Below are 20,394 nucleotides of genomic sequence, written 5' to 3'. Positions count from 1 at the left end.
CACATCCTTCTGAACTATCATGTCAGTCTGACTCAAGAGCAGAAGACCCTTCTCACCAGGGCTTGGGCGCCTTCCTCCTGCATCTAAAAGGCCAGGCTGAACTTCAGGAAGGACCCCCAGGTCCCCCACCGTCCCAGCCTCCACATCCCGGTTCCGCAGCCACGTATTCGTGTGAGATCATAAGTCACGGTACCGTAAACCACTCCAGAATGTGTAATAAGTGAATTATTTACCAATGACCCTGGCTAAATGTTCAGAGGAATAAATGATTAAGCAGCAGATCTGTCAAAAAGTTCCCATAAATAAGTAATTCTGTGCCTCCTTAATGGGCTTGGTAAATTACTCATTCATGCCACTGCCCGATCACTCTCTGGGGTGAAGTCCTCGCACCTGCTGATTTACTGCTGGGGCCTGGACAGGATGGGACACATTCGGCTGGCCAGCTGAGTAGACTCCCCAGGTGCAGGGTGACCTGGCACAGTCCCCGGGGATGAGGTTCCTGGGAGCGGTTTGCCCTCCTGTGTCCCCTCACGAGAATGTGGAGTCAGAGGTGCCCTGTGCTTCCTGCACCTGGAGGATTGTCCTGTGGGGTAACGGTGGTGCCCAGGGTCCTTTTCCTACACATTCACTCAGAGAACATGCTCTTAGCATGTCCTGGGTCCCGGGCTCTGTGCTAAATGCCAGGAAGGCAAAGACACAGACGTGTGTCCCTGCGAGCCTAGTCTCACGCAGACAATGTGGTCAGTTCTGCTCTAGGGTAGAGGGTGGATATCTGGCTCAGCAGGAGAAGTTAGGAAAGACAACAAAATGTGGGGTTTAATAGTATTCAGTGTGAGAAAGAGGCCTAGTTCAACTCGGTCGAGATGGGCTGGGCTGTGTTGCCGTGCTGACAGACATCCTACAGTCTCAGTGGCTTGCACCCACAGAGGCTTTCGGCAGCCCGGCGGAGGGCTCCCCTGCACGCTGGACCCAAGATGATGGTCTGGCACCACCTGGGACATTGCCAGTCGCTGCGGCCAAGGGAGAAGAAAATGCAGTAGGGCGCACACACCCTGGCTCCTCAAGCTGCTGGCCTGAAGGGACTTCCATCCCCGTGTCATTGGGCAGCACAACTTGTGTTCTGTTCAACTGAGACCACCTGGAGAGAGAGAGGGAGAAACATAGCAAACAGCCTTAACACTTATACCAGTGCAAATTCTGGCTCTACGACTTACTAGCTATGCAGCCACGGGCAGGGCCCTGGACTTCTTCATCTTTCAAATCTTCACCTGCGAAATGCAGGGAATAAACCAACTACTATCTTTTGGAGGATTAAGTGAGATCATCCATCTAGCATGGTGCCTGGCACATCGTGAGGGCTCAGGAGCTTAGCTGGGCATGGCTATTCATTTCCATTATCATTGGTAGCGGTATCGCAGTAGAAGTGGACATTCGAAGCTGAATGTGGAGGAGTGGGTCACACCCCCAAACACACGTGCACGCTGACCTTCACTGGTGAGCTTGCTCTGGGGTGCCGACAACCTTCTATCACCCACCACTATCACCACCAGCCCGAAGCACACGGTGGGTGACAGCAGTTCAGCTCTGCTCCCGTCTCCCATCCTCTCCGTGTGCGGCTGTGCTTGCCCTGAATGGGTCATGCAGCCACTCCCGCCTCGGGTACCTACTTCCCTGATGAACTGGAGCAACACCACCATTGAAAGACCTGATTGCTGGGCCAGATAATCCCTTGAATTCCCCGTCCATGCCCAGGCCTTTGAGTCTGCTCTGCAGCTGCCATCTCCTCCAAGCCCTGGGGCCTCCTGGACCATCTCCCTGAACTGGTCCTGCACGACTCAGGCTTGGCGTCCCGGTGGCCCAGAAGGGGAGGGACAGTGACATGGCACAGGCTTCTTCTGCCTTCCTGGAGGCCAGAGGGACATCTGTTCCTGGAGCTCTCACATCAGTGCAAAATGTGTGCCAAGGGAACAGGAGGAAAATCACCTAAGTAGGTTTGTTTGCTGTGAGGGTTTCAAGCTGGCTCCCAGAGGCCTGTTGGGAGGAGGGCCCTGGGCTGCCCCTGGCCACAGAGGCTCCGTGCCTCCTTCACCAACTTCCATGGGATCATGAGGTTTACTGAGTGCAGCAGTGTGTAGATCACCACGGGTACAATGCTGGGCACCCCCCCACTGAGCAACCGAGGCAGCTGCCAGGCTTTATGTTCCACTCTGAAAAAGAAGGCGTGTTTCCCCATCTTTCATAATCAAGCCAACTCACACTTATTCACAGCTTGGCAGACTTCCAGCGCTGCCTAAGCATCCGTCAAGTGTTCACTCAGTACCTCCACCCCAGGGCCTGCACTGAGTGAGGGGCTGTGCTGGGAGAGGCGGGACTCGGAGACGACGCTGTGCAGCCTCTGCCTCCTGGAAGCACAGCGACTCCTACATGGATAAGATGTAGGTGTTGCGGAATCACAATGTAAGGCGCAGGGCTCTGAATGTCAGTGGAAGAATATGGCTTCCTGATGACAAGCAGCAGATAAAGGAGAGACATGGCATCAGAAGCTTCCTTATCTCTTTCCAACCTGCGGACATGGTCCTAGCCTTGGAGATGGCAGAGACCTTGGGGCGGTCAGGACCTGACTACTGAGCAAAGGTGAAGCAGGCCGCTTCGGAGGTGAGCAGAGAGGGATGGGAGAGCGAGAAGGACACTGTGTGGGTGAGGGGGCTGGTCCTGGTGCCCCTCGCATGTTTCCAGAAGCAAGGAAGAGCTGAGCCAGGTAGGACAGGGCATAAAGACGAGAAACTGGCAAATCTGCTCCTCTGTGTAATACTTCGTTAAAATCATAACAAACACTTGTCGTATATCCGCTTTGCATCATATACTAGGTTAGACACTTCCGTTTTATTGTTTAATTTCTTCTTCACAGCAACCCTTTAGATGTGTTTTATAAGCCCTACTTTCCAGATGAACAAAAATGAGGTTCAAGGAAGGAACTGACAGACACTGGTGGGTGTTGAGCCAGAATACACAATCAGGCCTTCTGAATCGTGCTTCCAGGATGTTATGGTTCCCCTTAAAATCATCGTCTGTAGGCGGCCATAATGAACCTATTAAAACACTAATTTGATCATGGTGTCCCTCAGCCTAAAATCCTTCAATGGCTCCACTCTCCAGAATGAAGTCAAATGCACAGCATGACAAACAAGTCCTTGTATGTCTGGCTGACTATGTCTTTAGCCTTATATCCCATCAATCTCTGCCTCATCATTTGCATCCAGTATTTGGAACGCTCAGCATTTTAGTGAGTATCTACTGTGTGCCAGATGCTTACAAGTGCTTCACATGCTTGGGGTTATTCCATCCTTATGACAACCCTGTGAGACAGATACCACCACATCCCCATTCCATGGGAGAGGACACTGATTCACTGGTGTGGGAACTTGCCCAAGGTCATGTCTCTTTCAGAGTCTGGAAGTCACACCCAGGCAGCCCCCCTTCTAGATGGAAGTGCTGAGGTCTTGGTGATTCCCAACAAACTATTTCAGGCTTCCATGATTTGACATATTCTTCCTTCTGTCTGATGTACCATCACCTTCTTTCCTCCACTGGATGAAAAAAACACTTATCTTTCAACACCCAGTTTAGGATTTATCTCTTCAAAGTATTTTGTGTTTTCATCAGTGGGGGTTTACATTTTCCCAGCGTGTATTGGTATGGAAGCTGGTGGACATCTCTGTGTTAGGACTTCTGCTCATGCGGCTGTCTCCCCGCTAGACGGAAAGCAGCCTGAGGATAAAGCAAGCCACCGTCATCTGTATTCCTCCAATCGGAAAGAAAAAAGCGTGGCCCCATTCCCCCTCCAGCCACGACCCATTTCTTTCCTTTTCTTTACACCATAACTTCTCACACAGTTGTCTGTACTCTGTTCCTAAGAGCCTCAGCCCCCATCACATCACTGTCCTCATAGCCGCCCCCAGTACCTAGCAGAACGCAGGGGGAAAAACAGACATTCAGTAAATAGTTATGGAATTTTAATGACTGATGAGGAGCAAAAGGGAAGTCAGGACTGAGTGTGGAGATTCTGGGAGGGAGGGAGGCTGGGAGCCAGGCTGGGCCCATGAGCCTGGGCTCGGGGGACAGCCAGCCACCTACCATCAGTACCCCAGCCTGAGCAGACTTGGCGGCCCAGTTGAGTCTAAGTAGCACTTTCCTGCTAAGGGCTCTGTGGGGAGGTGTAATGTGTCTCTATTTAAAATTAATTTTTCAGAATTGGAAGCCCCACTCTGAAAGGCAGAGCTCCCCTGGTGGCTTCTGGCAGGGTTGGAAAGCCATAATTTTGGAGAGAAACACAATAAACCAGAAATTTCCTCCCAGGTGAGCAAGAAACTGCCTCTCTCTCTCTGAAGAGAGCATTTTCCAGAACTTTGCTCAAGTAGCTGGTCTTTGAGTTGTTGCTTCTATTTGTAAGTGAAGTACATTCAAGTCAATGTCTGTTCTCTTCTCTGATAGATGGGAGGGAGACAGGCAATCCACAAAATACAGGAGAACACAAAAGTAATTTCTCTTTGGCTCGGGGCTATGTTTCTGTATTTACATGTGAATGGGCACTTTGGACATTTGCAGTGCCGCCTGCTGACAGGGAAACACTGCTGTACAGCTGCCCTGGAGGTTTGTTCAGTTCCACAGAAGCTTACTGAGGATCTAGGTGCTGGACTCACAAAGGTTCATTCATTCATTCATTCATTTGACTAATATTTATTGAGGGTTTACTGTGTGCTAAATATTGTACTTGGTGTTAGAGAAACAGCAGGGATAAAAGCAAACAAACAAAAATCCTTACTTTGATGGAAGGGAAAAGAGCAACATTATGAATAAGGAAAATATATAGTCAGTTAGATAATGATAAGTACTAAGGTGATAAATCAAGCAGAAAGGGTGAAGGGATGGGTCTGCCAGGGAAAATTCGCTGGAAAAGACCTGAGAGGGAGGTGAGGGTGTTAGACATGCAGAAATCTGGGGCAAGTATTCTAGAGAGGGCCCAGTGCAGGCAAAGGCTGGTGGGTGGGAGCGTGTCTGATGCGTTTGAGGAACAGCGCAGAGGACAGCGTAAGGTGAGCAGAGTGGAAGAGCAGAGGCGGAAGTCAGAGAGGCAGCTGGCGGCCTAGAGACCATTGCAGAGGCTCTCGGCTGTTAATATCAACACGATTTGTTGGCCACGGAAGGTGGTGAGCAGAGGAATGACAGAGCCTGACATGTCTCCACAGGAAGGTTGGGCTGCCATGGGAAACAGGCAGAGAAGCAGGAGATCAGAGAGAAGCTGCCTGGTAACCAGGTAAGAGTGACCTGGACCACGGTAAGCGCCCTGAGCTTGGTGAGAAGGGCTTGGATTCTCGATTTATTCTGAAGGTAGAATGGATCTGATTCATCGATGGATTAGATGTCAGTTGTGAGAAACAGCAGAGTCAGGGATGACTCTCAGGATTAAGGCCGAAGCTGGAGGGGTGAGGCACTTCCCTTGACTGAGACGGAAAAGCATGCAGAAGGCACGGGTCTTGGTGGGTGAGGGTGGAGGGCATGAGGGCAGCTCAGAAGCCTGGTTTCGGACGGGTGAGGTTTGAGGTGTGTATGAGACTCCTAAGTGGAGGTAGCAGGTAAATTCTTGGATGATGGAATCTGGAATTCAGGAGAGAATATTCTGAGTAGAAGACAGAAATTTGGGAGGCATTAGCATATAGATGGTATATTTAAAGCCACGAGCCTGCATGGGATCACCCAGGACGTGAACGAGTGAGAAAAGAGAAGAGAACTGTTCAGGACTGTTCCCGAAGACCTGGAAAGTGCCTTTCATCTCTGCACAGTGCACACAGAAGTCTCTCCAGAGATTAATTGCTGAGTGAAAATGTAAGCAACGGAAGGGGGCAGGATCAGAGGAACACACTGAAAAAGGCATGCCAGGAATGGAAGCGGGAATAGGGTGGGGTGGGCTATGGGCATAAGCAATGAGCAGGCCACGGGGTCCAGAGCCCTGTTACAGGGGCTGCCTAGGAAGTGGAGGCTCACTTCCAATCGTAGCCCCTTTCCCAGGGGCCTCACTAATCACAGAGGTCTTGAATCAGCCAAGTGACAGCAAAGAACTGTGGCTAGTGTGAGCTTCCGTGGGGTCTTCATCACATAGAAACCTCCACAGAGAACAGCCACGGCTCCCGCATTAGTTAGAAACACTCCCCAGGCCAGAGACCACCTCTGCCAGCACCTTTGGGTCCTTTCTGCCCACCTTCCTGCCTTCCCTGCAGGCCTTTGCCTTTCACAGGTGTGAAGGCACTTCTCTCAGGAGCACAGGCATTGGAAACCACCCAACTGTCCTTCCACAGGGGATTCGTTAAATAAATCATCAGACATCCACATAATGAAGTACTAGGTAGCTGTTAGAGTAAAAAGGGAAGCCATCTGTAGAGCTGTGGGGGAAATCTCCTGGATATCTTGTTAAGGGCAGAAAGGCAAGGAGTGAAACAATGAATATACTGCCTTTTATGTAAAACAGGAATATAAATGGGTGCATTTGTATGGAGCAAAAGCTAATTGATCCAGTTCCCCATAAGGGATGGAACACAGGGAGGAACAGGGTGAATGAAGTTCATGAGGGACACCCCTCAACATATCCCTCTTCATATCAATTTGCTGAAACGGTGAACCTATTCAAAATACGCTACTCAAAGGCACTAAAACATTTTGAAGGGATGAGATTCATAAAGGACCAAAGGAACTGAAGGGCTGTAATCCTACAACAGGCAGCCCCAAATCGCAGAGAAAGAAGCCAGAGGCCAGATGTGGTTCCGTGACCAAGAGGGTGATAGCCCTGTTGGTCAGCCAGGTTACGCCTGCCAGGTAACTTGGGCCTGGGTGACCAGGCACTTCTGAGTGGTCCTGAGGGGTGAGGCAGGTGTGAGGAGGTGTTTGTAGGGTTGTGTGTGGGTAGGTGTCACAGTATCCAGTCTAGGGCAGCCTGGTTATTTGCAGGATTTGGTGGCAGGTTGTTCTGGAAAGTGTGATGGGCTGGATTGTATTCCCCCAGATTCAAATGTTCAAGTCCTAACCCCAGGACCTCAGAATATACAGTCAAGCATATATGGAAATAGAGTCTTTAGAGGTAATTTAAGCTAAAATGAAGTCATTAGGGAAGGCCTCCATCCAATAGGACTGGTGTCCTTATAGAAAGAGGGAACTGGGACGCAGACATGCACAGGGAGACACGTGAAGGCACAGGGAGAGCACAGCCCTTTGCAAGCCAAGGAGAAAGGCCTCGGGAGACACCCATCCTGCTGACACACTGTGTGACTTGCAGCCTCCAGAGCTGTGAGACGCTATTTAAGCCGCCCAGTCTGTGGAACATGATTGGGGCAACCCTAGCATACAGGCATACAGACGGGGCCTGGAGGGCAAGGAGAACAGCTCTGCCACGGAAGGGTGGGCAGAGGAGAGAGGCTGGGCTTTGAGGGGTGAGGGGGACAGGAAAAGAGTGAGGTAGGCACTGTGTGGAGGGAAGGATGATCGCCAGACAGAAGGCCAGAGCCTCTCCTTTCTCTTAAAACCCCGCTTACCCTGGGCCAGCCCTTCCGCAGGGCCACCTTCTGAGCGCTCTGCTCTGCCCTGCTCTGTACCCCGAGCAGAAGGCTTGGCTCTGAGGTGGGGCCTGTGCAGAGCCGTCCCCCTCCACCGTCTGACACCCGCTGTGCCCACGGGCTTGGGGTGCAGTTCTGTGGGGCAGATCTCCCCCTGGCTGGGGGGTGGGAGGAGGAAGGTCTCCAACGTCAGGACCCCTGGCACCCTAGGGAGCAGAGGGGCAGCTCCCAGAATGGACACGGGGCAGCAGTCCAGGGTGGCCACAGGGACTCCCTGGGCCTCGGCCGGAGGCGTGTCATCAGCATTTGGGCCCGCATGCCCTCTCCCAGGCCTCTGTGGCTCCAGGGTATTTTCCAGTTAACAGAATGGGGGTGCAGCTGCCCCTTGAGATGCTGGAGGGTCACAGGCATCCCCTCCCGAGCCTCCCTGCCTCACCCCCCAGCCCACCAGCCTCATGTTTGCTGGTGTGGGAGGGAAGGAAACCCCGCAGCCCCAGACTTAACCCTGCTCCCGCCACTTACCAGCCGCCTGTCTTGCAGCCGGTCACTCAGCCCTCCGAGTATCAGGCAAGCGTGGAGTCTGGGGAGGGACGCAGGACTCAGATCACCGGAAACAGCCTTCTGTGTTGTATCCAGGCTTTGCAGCTTCCCAGCTGAACGGCCTTGGGCAGGTTACTTACCGTCTCTGGGACTTGAGTTCCTTCACGTGGAGAAGGCAGGAAACAAGCAGATACTGAGAGAGGTAAACGAGATCATTCAGAGTAAACCTCTGGAATAACACGGGTATAGGAAACTGAAGGGAAGGTGCTGCCGTTATTATTTAGTATTATTATTCAGCAGCATCTTAGTCAAACACCAATGCTGTGGACACAGCTGAAAGCAGTTGTAAGGCGCCAGCTTATCCTATTTGGGGAAGGGGAGGCTCCCTTCAAGGCAAAGAATACAAAATTAGGAATGCAAAAGTAGACACAGAAGTGAAACTTTATTTTTAAGCTAGAAAAATAACAATCGGTTTTATTAATTAACTGTCTGACCCACGTGTATAATATTTTTTCTACTTTTTGTATCTGTACACTTTGATTTTTCATAATGATTTTGTAATGCTTTTCATAGAGAGCTGGGTGACCCTCCTTCCCTCTAGAGTGGTTGATCAAAATTTATCCTTTTATTATTGATAACTTTTAAAAGTGCCTCTAAACTTTAAAATTGCTAATGGGGATACCATATATAATTTTAGGATTAATGTCAAATTTGGGGACGGGGCAACCTGTACACCTTTTTCTTAATTGAAGATTTCAGACCTGTTCAAGTTTTCTTATGTTGAAGCTAATCTTAAATACTTGTTATAAAGGACACCAGTCATTATTAACTAGTTTATCATTATTAACCAGTGGCCTGCTCAGAATTTTACGTTATCTTTATCAAATCCCCAAGAAATTTAAAACTTTTTCCAGTCAGTGTGATCATACAAGTTTCTCCTCTTCATAATTAGATCATTAAGCAATCCAAGAGCTGATCAGAAATCTCTCTCTTCCCTTAAATGTAGTAGCTCATTGGGAGTAACCTGAGTTTTGTGTACAACTCACTTCTTAAAATCAGAATCATTTCTCTCTAATACTTTCACATAAAATACAGGGTAAACATTTTTGTATGGTATATTTGTAACTTATACACTACATCATCAGCCATATTCCTACCACTTGCAGTGTTACACGTCTGGTAATGAGCAGAATTTCCCACTGGCCAGTTCTGGCTCCGTATATTTCAGACGCTGCTTCCGTGTCCAGGTGCTAAAGCACACGCTGTCACCACCATGGCCTCTGGTTCTCCGTCTCCACTTTCTGATGCTGCACAAGTCAGCTCGCTGGGCACAGGAACATTCCTGGAAGCCAATCCTACACTGGGAGAGTTAGCGTAACTGTACAGGCAAATAATCGTAAGGCATATCACATAACCCTTTAATCCAACCTAAATGTACTCTCAACTCAATTTGCACTTAGCCAGACCCTCACCACTCGCCTCAGGGGCCATGGCTTCTCTACCGCCTGACATGAGGAGGGGTAGGATGGAGGGGAAGACATAATGAAAATGAACAACAGACTTAATTAATTATAGTTACGGTATCTTCCTCTGCCATGTTCTATGCAGAACCACATGAACACACAGGCAGTGTGCTACCCAGGGCGTGGGAAGGGCTCTGAGCAAGAGAGCTTCATGGTAAGTCTGCCCCTGGTTGTAGACAATTGGATTAGGTATATTTAGGGGCTCTGTAGTACTCTCAAAATGCCTCCTTATCTAGTGTAAAGGAACCTATAATTACACTGTCAGAAATTTATTCCTTTGGTGAAAGCATTGCCCCAGTGCTGGCTAGGTTTTAAAATACACCAGGGGCAGGGAGTAAGTAGGGGCAGAAAGGGGCAGGATATGTAGTCCTTCACATTTTAGCATAAACTTACACACTCGGGAAAGTTTAGAGCAGTAGGAGAGCTCCCAGGATTGTGGAATAGAGTCAAGGAAGAGAGACTGTACCAACAACACCAAACTTCCTTCAGTTCACACTCTGCTGTGTGGGTAGTGAATGTGCTGGGTTCTGCTGCCAGATTTGGGGGTGTAAGTGGCCTATGTGGGAAGGTGGAGTGGGGGAAAGCCCTGTAGCATCTCAGTATCATTTTAAGTCACTTTTCAACTCAAGCACTAGTGGAAGCGCTAAACATTAGTAACAATATTTTTAGAAATTTCTCCACAAAACCACTTTCCTAGGTAAGTATTTTGGATTTTACTCAGCATTTTAAGCCACATGGGGGTGACCTGGCTGAGTACAAATTAGAAGGACACCTAATTTCCCTGATTGCTCTGGCTTGCTTACTCCAGTGTGGCCTTCCTCCACTTCCCATCTTCTGCTTGAAGGAAACAGTAGCTCAGGTCCCGGATGTGCTGAACCACACCACCAATACCTGGGGCAGTTTCTAGCTCCCACTTCCCCTGAGGCAAGCATTGGACAGTTTGTCTGCGAGAGAGAGAATCTCAGTTCACCTTAGATTTGCTTTCCATTTAGACTCTAAATAGAGGTGGTGGTAAAATCACCCAAGATTCCAGAAACGGAGGAGGGGAGGCTGGAGAGGTGAGCCAGTGCGGCGTGGGGGCTGCCAGGGGGACAGTTCGTCTCAGCTTCTCTGGCTGGCCCGGAGCTTTCCTTTCCCATACAAATGACGTAGGGGCAGGGTGGGCGCCAGAACACAGAGAGGGGCTGGGTCTTCATTTTTCAAAGCAGTGCTTTTCGGACAAGCCTTTTCTTAAGACCTCACTTTGATTGTCCCAGTACCTGAGCGAGCCACAGAGGGACCAGCTGTGAAGAGAAGGCTCTGTGTGTGTGTGTGTGTGTGTGTGGCGCCTTGGAGAAGGAACCAAAAAGTACCTCATCCTGGCACCTCAGTGACAGTGTCGCACCTGAGTTGCACCTTGGAAGAGGAGTTTTGACTGGGGATTTATTGGTAGAAAAATACAGCACATGGAGAGGAAAACATGAGCAAAGGCACAGGGGGGAAAAAGCCTGGGTACTGTTGGAGGAAACCCTACTAGGTGGGAGTATGTGAGTAAGGCTGGAAGCCAGTAAAGGTAAGTTAAGGCCAGGAGACAGGTTGGCTTTGCAAGTCTTCACCACCAGGCTTAAGAGTTCATAATTCACAAGGAACAGTGAACGTGGCAGGGTTCTGAAGGCACGTTTCTGGGGAGACAGCTCCATTCTTTACAGTGTCCTGTAGTTTTGTTGGGCAGGTGGATCTGGGGAGGTCCCTCCCTGTGCACTGTATGGAACCTCAGCCTGGACAGGGGAGGGCTCTTGACTCTGGTTGAGAAAGAATTCTTGAGCAGGTCAGATGAGTGTAGATAAGAAAGGAATTCATTCAAGTGAGAGTAGCCGTGATTGGCAGCAGCCATGCAGGCAGCAGAGAGCAAAGAAGAGCAGAGGGGAGAAGCTCATTGAACTCCGGCTTGGCATAGGAGGTCAATCCCTTGCCAACTCCTGAGGCCAGAGTCACCTGGCATCCAGTGTCCACTTGAATCTGCATGGCATGGCAACAGAGCCCCTACCACTCCAGGTTTGGGGGGAGCTGTTGAACACTGGATGCAGTGAGATGATGTTCTGAGAACTTCCCAAAGGCAAAGAAAGGAGAATTTCGGGCAGGCTTTAAAGAGCAGGATCATACAGCTGCTGAGCTGTCCGGGTCCCCTAGGCGACGGAAACATGCAAACCCAAACCAGAGCTCTCAGTAGCCCTTCCCTACTTGTCTGAAGCAGAATCAAGAGAGAAAAGATCAGAAAATTGAATGAAATAGTAAAGTAACAAAGATGCTTACCACTGGGAAAAGGGGTCTCTTATTAACCTCCCGAGAGGCTTGGAAGAGTCAGAGACAAAATACAGTCAGTTGAGCAGCAAGAGGTCTTTGCTGAAGGCAAAGTACATACTCAAAGGAAGGAGGGTGTGGGCAACCTCAAAGAGGAGGCATGCTTAAAGTTTATAATTTGTGTCTTCTAAGGATTTCAAGAATGGGCATAGGGCTGGAGGGAGTGAAGGCCTGACATGTGGTCTCATGATGTCTCTCTCTGGTGAGAGACATTATGACATTATCCACAGTCAGATATTCTGTAAGATAAACTTAATACAATAAATTTAGTGATAGTTCTCCAAGATAGTGGTCACCATCAAGCAGTGGAAATATACCATTTAGGACTGCTCGCCCTGCCTTAAGATACAGTCGGTTGTTGGCTATTTACTATAAAATATGTTAGGAATCTTACCTCCTAACTCCCTGGTTTTTAAAATAGAATCTTAGCCTTAAGGTGGAATCCCTTCTGTTCTTATTATACTATTTACATCTCAGCGTTTTTTCATCATCGGCAGGAAAAATCACTCATGATGCTTGTCCCAGGTCCCTGCTCCGCCTCAGTGCCTCCAAAGCAGAAGCCTCGCCCAGCCGTCCTGTTTCATCAGAAGAATAAGCAGTGTGGCCACCACGAAACAGGAGAATGAGGCGGGGCAGTTGGGCAGGGAGAGGTACTAGTGGGTTACACCGTTGTAAACACACCGTGTGACTTGGCTGTAAATCACTGCACTGTGCTCAGGTGATGTCACCCGACGCTCAGCTGTATTTATAGCTTTGTTCACTGTTCCCTGGGATTCTTCTTTTTTTCACACTCGAGGTAATAGGTATCTCCCCACACACACTCACCCTAAACAAGAGAAGACAAACTTTCCTGCCATGTCTGCTCCCCTCCCAGTGCCTTGGAAGGATGAGTACCCGGAGCTTGGCAGATCCCTAGTTAGGAGGAGGTTCCTTCTGTAGCCTGATTGCAGCTCTCTGGCTCTGATCTCTGGAAGAGGGTCCTGTTGTAGAACTCAGAATAGGGGGCATCTCTCTCTGTTTCTCAGGCCTAAGAGCTCACTATGGTGACAGCGGTGAACAATACTGGCACAGTCTCTGTCTGTACAGAGCTTTTGATCCAGCAGGGGAAACAGACACCGAATACCTAAGGCAAGTGTGGTTAGTGCTGCCAATGGAAGCAGAGGGTGCTTGAGGGCTGTAGGGAGGTCGTCTAACCCATCTGCAGTAATCGGAGAGGCTTCCACGGAGGAGCGACATTCTGCATAAGGTCTGAGGATGAGCAGGACTTATGGGCTGGTGGGGGGACATGCTGGGGGTAGTGCCCAGCATGGAAAACAACATCGCAAGCAGGGGAAAGGTCCGCGTGGAGGCCCCAGTGTTGAAAGAGGTGTGGCAGTTGCACACACTCAGAAGAGCCAATGGAGCTGGAGTGTAAGGGACAGGATGGGGAGTGGGGTGGGGAGAGAGGCTGGCAGGCAAGTCAGCTGCCCGCAGGTGGATTCTGGGAGCCCAGGGAAAGATGTTGTGTCTGATTCTAAGGGTGGTGGGGTCACCAGTGAGGTGTAAACAGAGCTGTGATGGGATCAAATGTGAGCTTGAGAAAGGTCACTGGGGCTCAGATGACAGAACCGAGGAAGGCACACGACAGACGCAAGAGGCTATTGCTGGTGGTCAAAGCAGGAGAGGGCAGGGCAGCGGCCGTGGGGACGGTGGGGAGTGGACCACCACCTTGGAAGTAACAGCAGGAACTGGAGACCCTCGGAGTAGGAACCGGGAGGAAGGAAGAGAACAGACCGGCCGATCTTTGGTTTGAAACCCAGAATGGAGGCTGATGCCATTCTGTTTGTTCGTTTTTTAAACACATTATTGAGGTATGATTGGCACGCACTCAAAAAAATCCGTACGTGTTTAACATATACAACTTGTTGAGTTTGGAGATAAGTACGCATCTGAGAAACCATCACCACTGTCTGTGCCAGAAACATACGCATCACCTCCAAAAGTTTCCTCCCACCCCCTTTATTTATTATTTTATTTTGTGATAAAAGCACTTAACCTAAGATCTACCCTCTTAGCAGATTTTCAGGCATACAGTGCGGTTCTGTTGGCGACAGCCACTCCACTGTGCAGCAGGCCTCTGGGACTCCCTCCTCTTATAACTGAAGTGCACCCTGCCACCAACACCCCGTCCCCTCCCCACTCCCAGCAGCACCCTCCTACCGCCTGGTGGCACCGTCAGACAGATTCTGCTATTTTGTCTTTTTCATTGGGGCAGCTTTTTCCTCTGGCTTTCCTTTCCCCTGGAGCGGACCCCCAGGCTCCCTGTGGCGGTGGGGGGGACTTGGGGCTGGGGCTGAAGGGAGGTAGAGGCTCCAGAGGGGTGGTGGAGGAGGGGAAACCACCCTGGTGTGAGAGAGGAGGACTCCGTGCCAGGGCCTTGTTGCTGGCTGTGTCTTGGAGGCTGGAATCAAGGCACTGGAGGGCCATTAAATCAACATTTGCCATCTGTCCGTTTAGGAAATGCCACCGAAGCCAGCAGCCAGACCCTGCCTGGCAGGTGATGCTCAGCCTTTTCCCCGGCACAGAGCCTGGGAAGCCAGAGGGAGTGTGTTCAAACGGGGAGCACTTACAGAACACTCCGTGTGCCCTGAGGGGAGCACCCCGATACAGCAGACATCTCCAGGGAGGGACCCCTGACTCCTCATTAGAGGCACAAGTACTACAATGTCATGGGGGCCTAAGGGATGGCAGGAAACTGAGGCCCAGAGGGGGGACCTGTCTTGGGCCACACTGCAGATGGAAGATCCTACGTCTCAACTCAACTCTAGGAAAGTTTCCTCAATGCCCCCAGGCTGAGATCAGGAACCCCTGCTCTGTGCTATTAAAATCCCTGGGCATTTGTCTGTCTTTGCATCTCCCGACTCAGTTGTGATGATCTCAGTCGCTGGCACTAGACTGGCTGCTGCAGCACCAGGGCCTGTGTGCTTCATTCATCCTTGGGTCCCAAGTGCTTAGCCTGGTGCCTGGGCACAGCGAGCATTTAATACACCTTTGTGAGATGAATAGATGAATGAATGGGTGAATGAACTAATTAACCTTGACATAAACCCTCAGCAGGCCTCTGCTGGGGTTACAAGGGTTGGAGTGACATTGTTAAGGGTTCTGCTTTAAGGTGAGGGCCTCTTCTATAATAAGAGTTAAGTAAGCCTAACCCTTCTATTTCCAGTCCCGTGATCCTTATTCAACTTGGCCCTTAAACCTCCTACGATGTTCAGTGACCTTAATACAGCTTCAGACTCTAATCCCAGCTGCCAACTTGACCTGATCTCTAGGTTGGTTGCAAACATAGCCATACATTTAACCCAGTTCTGATACAAAGTAGATCTATGGATGTGTGGTTTGGGGTCTTCGAAGAAGCCCCGGGGAATGCCAAAGGTCAGGAGGTTGGGTCTGGGAATAGGATTCCAAAGGAACTAAAACCAAGGGCCAAAGAAACATGAGAGACTCCCCCTTCATTCCTTACCCCACCTGATTTTCTCTGATTTTCAGATGCCTGCACAAGAGCTCAGGAATGTCCGAGCTGTTTGGGCTAAGGGGTGCCCTTGCTGATAAGAGCATTTGGAATTAATCTGGGGTGCAAGCGTGCAAGGACTGGTATTAGCAAGATACATGGGTGAATCCTGGCCTAAAAGGCAAAAGACCCGGGTTCTGGTCCTGGCCTTTATGACTTTATGACCTTAAACAGATCATGTCACCACTTCCAAGGGGAATGGATAGCACATTGCCTGAAGCCTCATCTAGTTCTGAAGCTTGACATTTGAGTCATGAGTTCCCGCTACTTATTCCAGTTTTCCCTAATGAAGTCTAGTCCCCAGTCCCCTCCTTGGTGCCCCTGCCCAGGGCTCTGACCCCTAACCCTCTTCTCTTCCTCTGAGCTGGTCTCAACTGGGATGCTCCCTTGAAACCGAACTTTTCCGATCCCTGTGAGTCAGGCAACGAAGTCCTCATTAAATTTCCTAAGAAGTAACTGGTCCATTTAGCACAAATTGTCTCCCCATGTTGGAGCTGGATTACGAAGCACTGAGAAGGGAAGGGCTGAAAATGGGTGCTAAGGACTGAGTCACAGGTGCTCACAGGCAAGACTGGCACAAGGTAACACCCCACCCCCCAAGACTCTATTTGCCAAGGGCATCCTTCCTAAGCCCCTGCCTATGGGCAGCTTCAACCTTTTTCAACCTCTCCTAAATATCTTGGTAACTCCTCCTTACTAGACAGTCCCTTCTGGGGTCTAGCCTTGAGCCCTCCTGCTTCAGTAGCAGCACTGCAACCTCAGATATCCGCGGACACCCAAGCCCCGTGGAGGAGGGACCAAAGCACTCGGTGCTCCTCCCCTCCCAGTGCAGGCCTGAGTCTCTCCTATGCCACTCCGGCTGTCCCCTGTCTCTGTTCGTCTTGTACATCTCAAAAGCTGGGCCTCTTAGGGAAAAGGAGAATAAGAGAAAACAGACTAGTCCAGCATCAGGAGAGCCCAGGGCACCCAGGCTGTCAGATCACCAAGGAGAAGGAATGAGGAAAAGCCGTAGGCTGGGGGGACTTCCAAAGGAAGGGTGCATCTCTCGCTGCTCTGGGCTACAGTCTCTGTAGCAGGTGGAGGGACGTGGTGACCGCTGGTGGCCCCTCACCCCTGGGGACGCAGGGTTTCCTTTAGGGTCAGGATTATTTTCAAGGCTGAAAATCAGGATCTTGGCCTTTCTCCTTTGTTCCTCTGATAAGCAGCTGGAACACACTCCTCCACCCCTCCTCTAAGGGGAAAGAGGACAATTTATAGAATTGTTCTGCCGTTCTTAGCCCTCAATGAGACAAAGAATTCATTTCCGTCTCTCAGGGAGGCTTCTCCTGCTGATGGTCATAAATTGCCTTCCTGCTCACTCCCTGACCTCTTGATCTTTTTGCTTGTGTGCTCAGAAAATTATTAATATTTCTCTTAACTCCATATATAACCTCTGGCAGCTTCCTCCTTTTTTCTGGGTGAAGTAGCTTCCTTAGGGATTATTTCCACTGCCTCCACGCATGCTTCCGTGTAGGTGGAGCCCTGTGCGTGGGGGTGAAGACCAATCTAGCAGGAGGGAGACTCAAAAGGTCCCCACTTCGGGGAGCTCCCAAACCCCAAATCATCACAGCTAGCATTTACTATTCCTTGTGTGCCCAGCACTATTCTAACAGCTGTCGAAATACTGACCCATTTAATCCTCACGACCACCCCTCAAGTATCATTAGCACTATTATGATTCCTGTTTTCAAATGAAGAAATCAAGGGTTGGAGAAATTAGGTAAATAAACTCCCCAAAGTCACACAGAAAGTAAGGGGTGGGACCTGGATTAGAATCCCCTCAAGCTGGTCTCCATGCCCATGTGCTTTGCTCTCAACGACTCTGCTGTCTGTCTGATGGAGAAAGGAGCTACCCAGCTTCTCCCCCACCCTCCGGGAGCTCCAGACTAAGGGAGCATGCACAGCCTTTGTCCCTAAGGAGCCCCAAGTTTGATAGGGGAGGCAGACACCCTGTCCGAGGAGGTGTGTCTAGTCTGATGGAAGAGACACAGGCTTTGTCTTCCATAGCTTCCATCTGATATTGGGGACTCAGCCCCAGATGCCCCCAGTTTGGTAAGAGTTATGTGATTAGGCTCCACTATACTTGGTTAACCCAATTAGACAGAATTGTGAACTTTAGTGCCAGAGAGAAGAGAATGGAGCAAAGTTAGGGGGGCTTAATGGGTTCTCCCCAGAAGGAGGGGAGGGTGATGAAGGATTGGTAACTCGGTTGCTGGAGGGAAGAGGGCATGTAATTCTTGCAGCGTGCAGGCTCGCTGCGGGCGAGGCCTAGAAGTCAGTGGTGCTTAACCCTGCCTGCCCATTAGAAGTATCTGGGAAGGTGGTGCACAGGGCTTCCCCCCAGAGCAACTCATCTTTGGGATTGAGGCCAATGCACTGGTAATTTTTAAACTCCCCTCAAGAGATTCTAATGCACAGGTGGTGTTGAGCACCATTAGCTGGAGCACCATTAGGTGGTGCTCATTAGCTGGAGCACCATTAGGCTTAGACTCTGGGATCTGGGATACTGAGTGGCTTGTGTGGAGGGGACACTGGAGGAGTGTGTTTGTGATGAACTGAACAGGTAAGGATTCAGGCCAGAGAGGTGAGAGGACTGCTTGGGCTCTTAAGGAGCTGGAGAAACGTGGTGCCTCTGTTGCTAGGGTTTTGAAGTGAAATCAGAGATAAGAGGGAGTAAAAGCTTTGCTAACCCTCCTCACAGTGAGAATAGCCATCAAACCTGAGTATCAGAGGCGAGAATGTAGGCAAGAAACACAAAGCCAAGAGTCCTCTCTTCCTTTGCTTCTAGACTTTTTCCTCTCAACATTCTCCTCAATCACTGTCACCATGGGCCTCCCTTCCATGCATCTTCGTGCACAGTAAAAAGGAGAAAAGGCTGTCTCACGGATGCTCTGAGAACACTTGAACCTCAGGACCTTTGCACCAGCTGTTATCAGTCTGCTACACCGTCTTCAGATGCCTGAATACCTGAACCCTTCAGTTCCTTCAGGTCTTTGCTCCTATGTTACGTTAGCAGAGCAGCTTCCCTTGACTGCCTATAAACAGCAGTTCCTCCCTCCTTTCCACTCCCTATTCATTTTGTCCTGCTTCACGTGTCTCCCACAGTATTTATTACAACTGGGTATAGTTTATATTTTTCCACTGCCTCTTCCTCACCTCCAGAATGAAATGCTATGAGGGATGGACTTCATCCATTTTTTTTCATTGTTGTATCTCCAAGGCCTAAAATTGTAACTGCAACACAAGCAGGCCTCGAGAAATATCTGTGGAATGCATGATTAATGAATGAGGAAATGAAAAGCCCTTATGTGTCTGCACATTGGTGTGTGGCTGGCTGAATGAATTTGTGATTACATTCCTATTTCTCTAAGTGAGGCATTGCTCTTTATTTTTAAACTGTGTTTGCCTTTGCATATGTGTTTTTGAACATATGAAAGGTTCTCTGGGTTCGTGCGCAATCTGCTTCTGAATATGAGCTTTTGTGTTTTTGTGTCTGTGTTTCTGTGTCCTCCAGTTGTGCATGGATGTGTCTGGACGGGTCAGCCTGGTTTCTGAATCCCCGGAAGAAAGAAGCGTTGTGGCAGCCTTGCACCAGCAGAGGACACTGGAGAGCCGTGCGCCTTCGCTCCGGGGCCCAAATTCAGAAATCTTGGCGGGTAGTGTTAGGGACCCAGGAAACCTAGAATCTGCGCGGGTAGAAGCGGAGACCTCTCTAAACCAACACAGTACTGTAAAGTTGCGTAATTCCTGTTATTTCTCCTAGCTCATCCCCTAGGACCCAGACGTCCAGGCACCCCCAGCAACTGAGCAGATGCCACTGGTTAGGGGTTTAGAGGAGCTGCTTGCCCAAGCTGGGACCCTAAGAAAAAGGGGACCCCTACCTAATCCTCTCCTTCTTCTCACCAGGAATCCCCTCTCTTCCCAGTTCCTAGATGTCTCAGCACCAAAGGATATCAAAGTCTTCGTGCTTGGAGATCATCCCGTGGCTGCGCTCCTCTCCTTGGCCCTTCAAAAAGGGGGCCGTGGCTACGTTGTCCTTCTGGAAGGGTAGCCGATCTAGAGGAACAAAGAAAGGAGTGAACCGTGCCTCCTCCTGGCCCGCTGAGAACTCCAGCGCTTGGCCTGGCCCCACTGTGTGCTGGGTGGGGCCCTCTGGCAGGGGCTGCAGGCTGGTCCCAGAAGCAGCTCAGATTCTCCAGAGTTTTGTAAGTGGGGAGGACGAGAGGAATGTATCCCTCTCCACCCCCAGCATTCATTTGTCAATTGAGAATTCCCAATTTGGGGAATGGAGGGGCTAGATTCTGGGTGTGGGATTAACAAGGGAAAAAAAAAAAAAGGATTTTCTGCTTTTTGACTCCATAAACCACCGCCTGCCCACCCCCTCCTCTTCCCCAGACACCCAAACACACAGACACACGCTCAGCCTCCCCCATCACAGGCATCCGCTGGGCTGGAGACTGGTCCTCAGCCCCTGCCCCGCCCCCCGGTCCCCTGCCCAGTCCCCTAGCCCTGGCCCAGACTGTGCATACAGATAGGAAGGGGCGCGGGCGGGCAGGGGCGCCCCGGCGCCCGCGGTGGTCACGTTCCTTACCCCTTTTGCCCTCCATCCCTTTCTCTCTTTGCATCTCAGTCCCAGCGAGGGGTGTGAGCATGTGCGCGCGCTGGAGGGGGGGGAGGCGGGGAGGGCTGGGAGGGAGGCGCCGTCGGAGGGAGAGCAGACGTCAGGAGGGAGGAGGGAGGAGCAGAGAGGGAGCAGAGACCGAAAGAGACCCCGAGAGATACAGCCGGAGACGAGACCCCG

At 50.4% G+C, this 20,394-nt stretch overlaps 1 long non-coding RNA gene across 1 annotated transcript; it reads right to left on the bottom strand.

Moving 5' to 3' along the window:
• Positions 1–803: 803 nt before the first annotated feature.
• On the bottom strand, positions 804–20,385 carry LOC118972120 (uncharacterized). The gene is made up of 5 exons (XR_012125330.1): positions 20,185–20,385; positions 19,475–19,649; positions 10,468–10,608; positions 8,124–9,496; positions 804–1,138 (listed from the first exon to the last, which is right to left on the bottom strand). It is a non-coding gene; the product is annotated as an uncharacterized lncRNA (long non-coding RNA).
• Positions 20,386–20,394: the final 9 nt, after the last annotated feature.

The sequence above is a fragment of the Manis javanica genome, chromosome 14, assembly GCF_040802235.1.
Source record: "Manis javanica isolate MJ-LG chromosome 14, MJ_LKY, whole genome shotgun sequence".
Lineage (NCBI taxonomy): Eukaryota > Metazoa > Chordata > Mammalia > Pholidota > Manidae > Manis > Manis javanica.
Note: the sequence above shows the minus strand (reverse complement) of the source record. Positions and strands in the feature narration are given on the sequence as shown.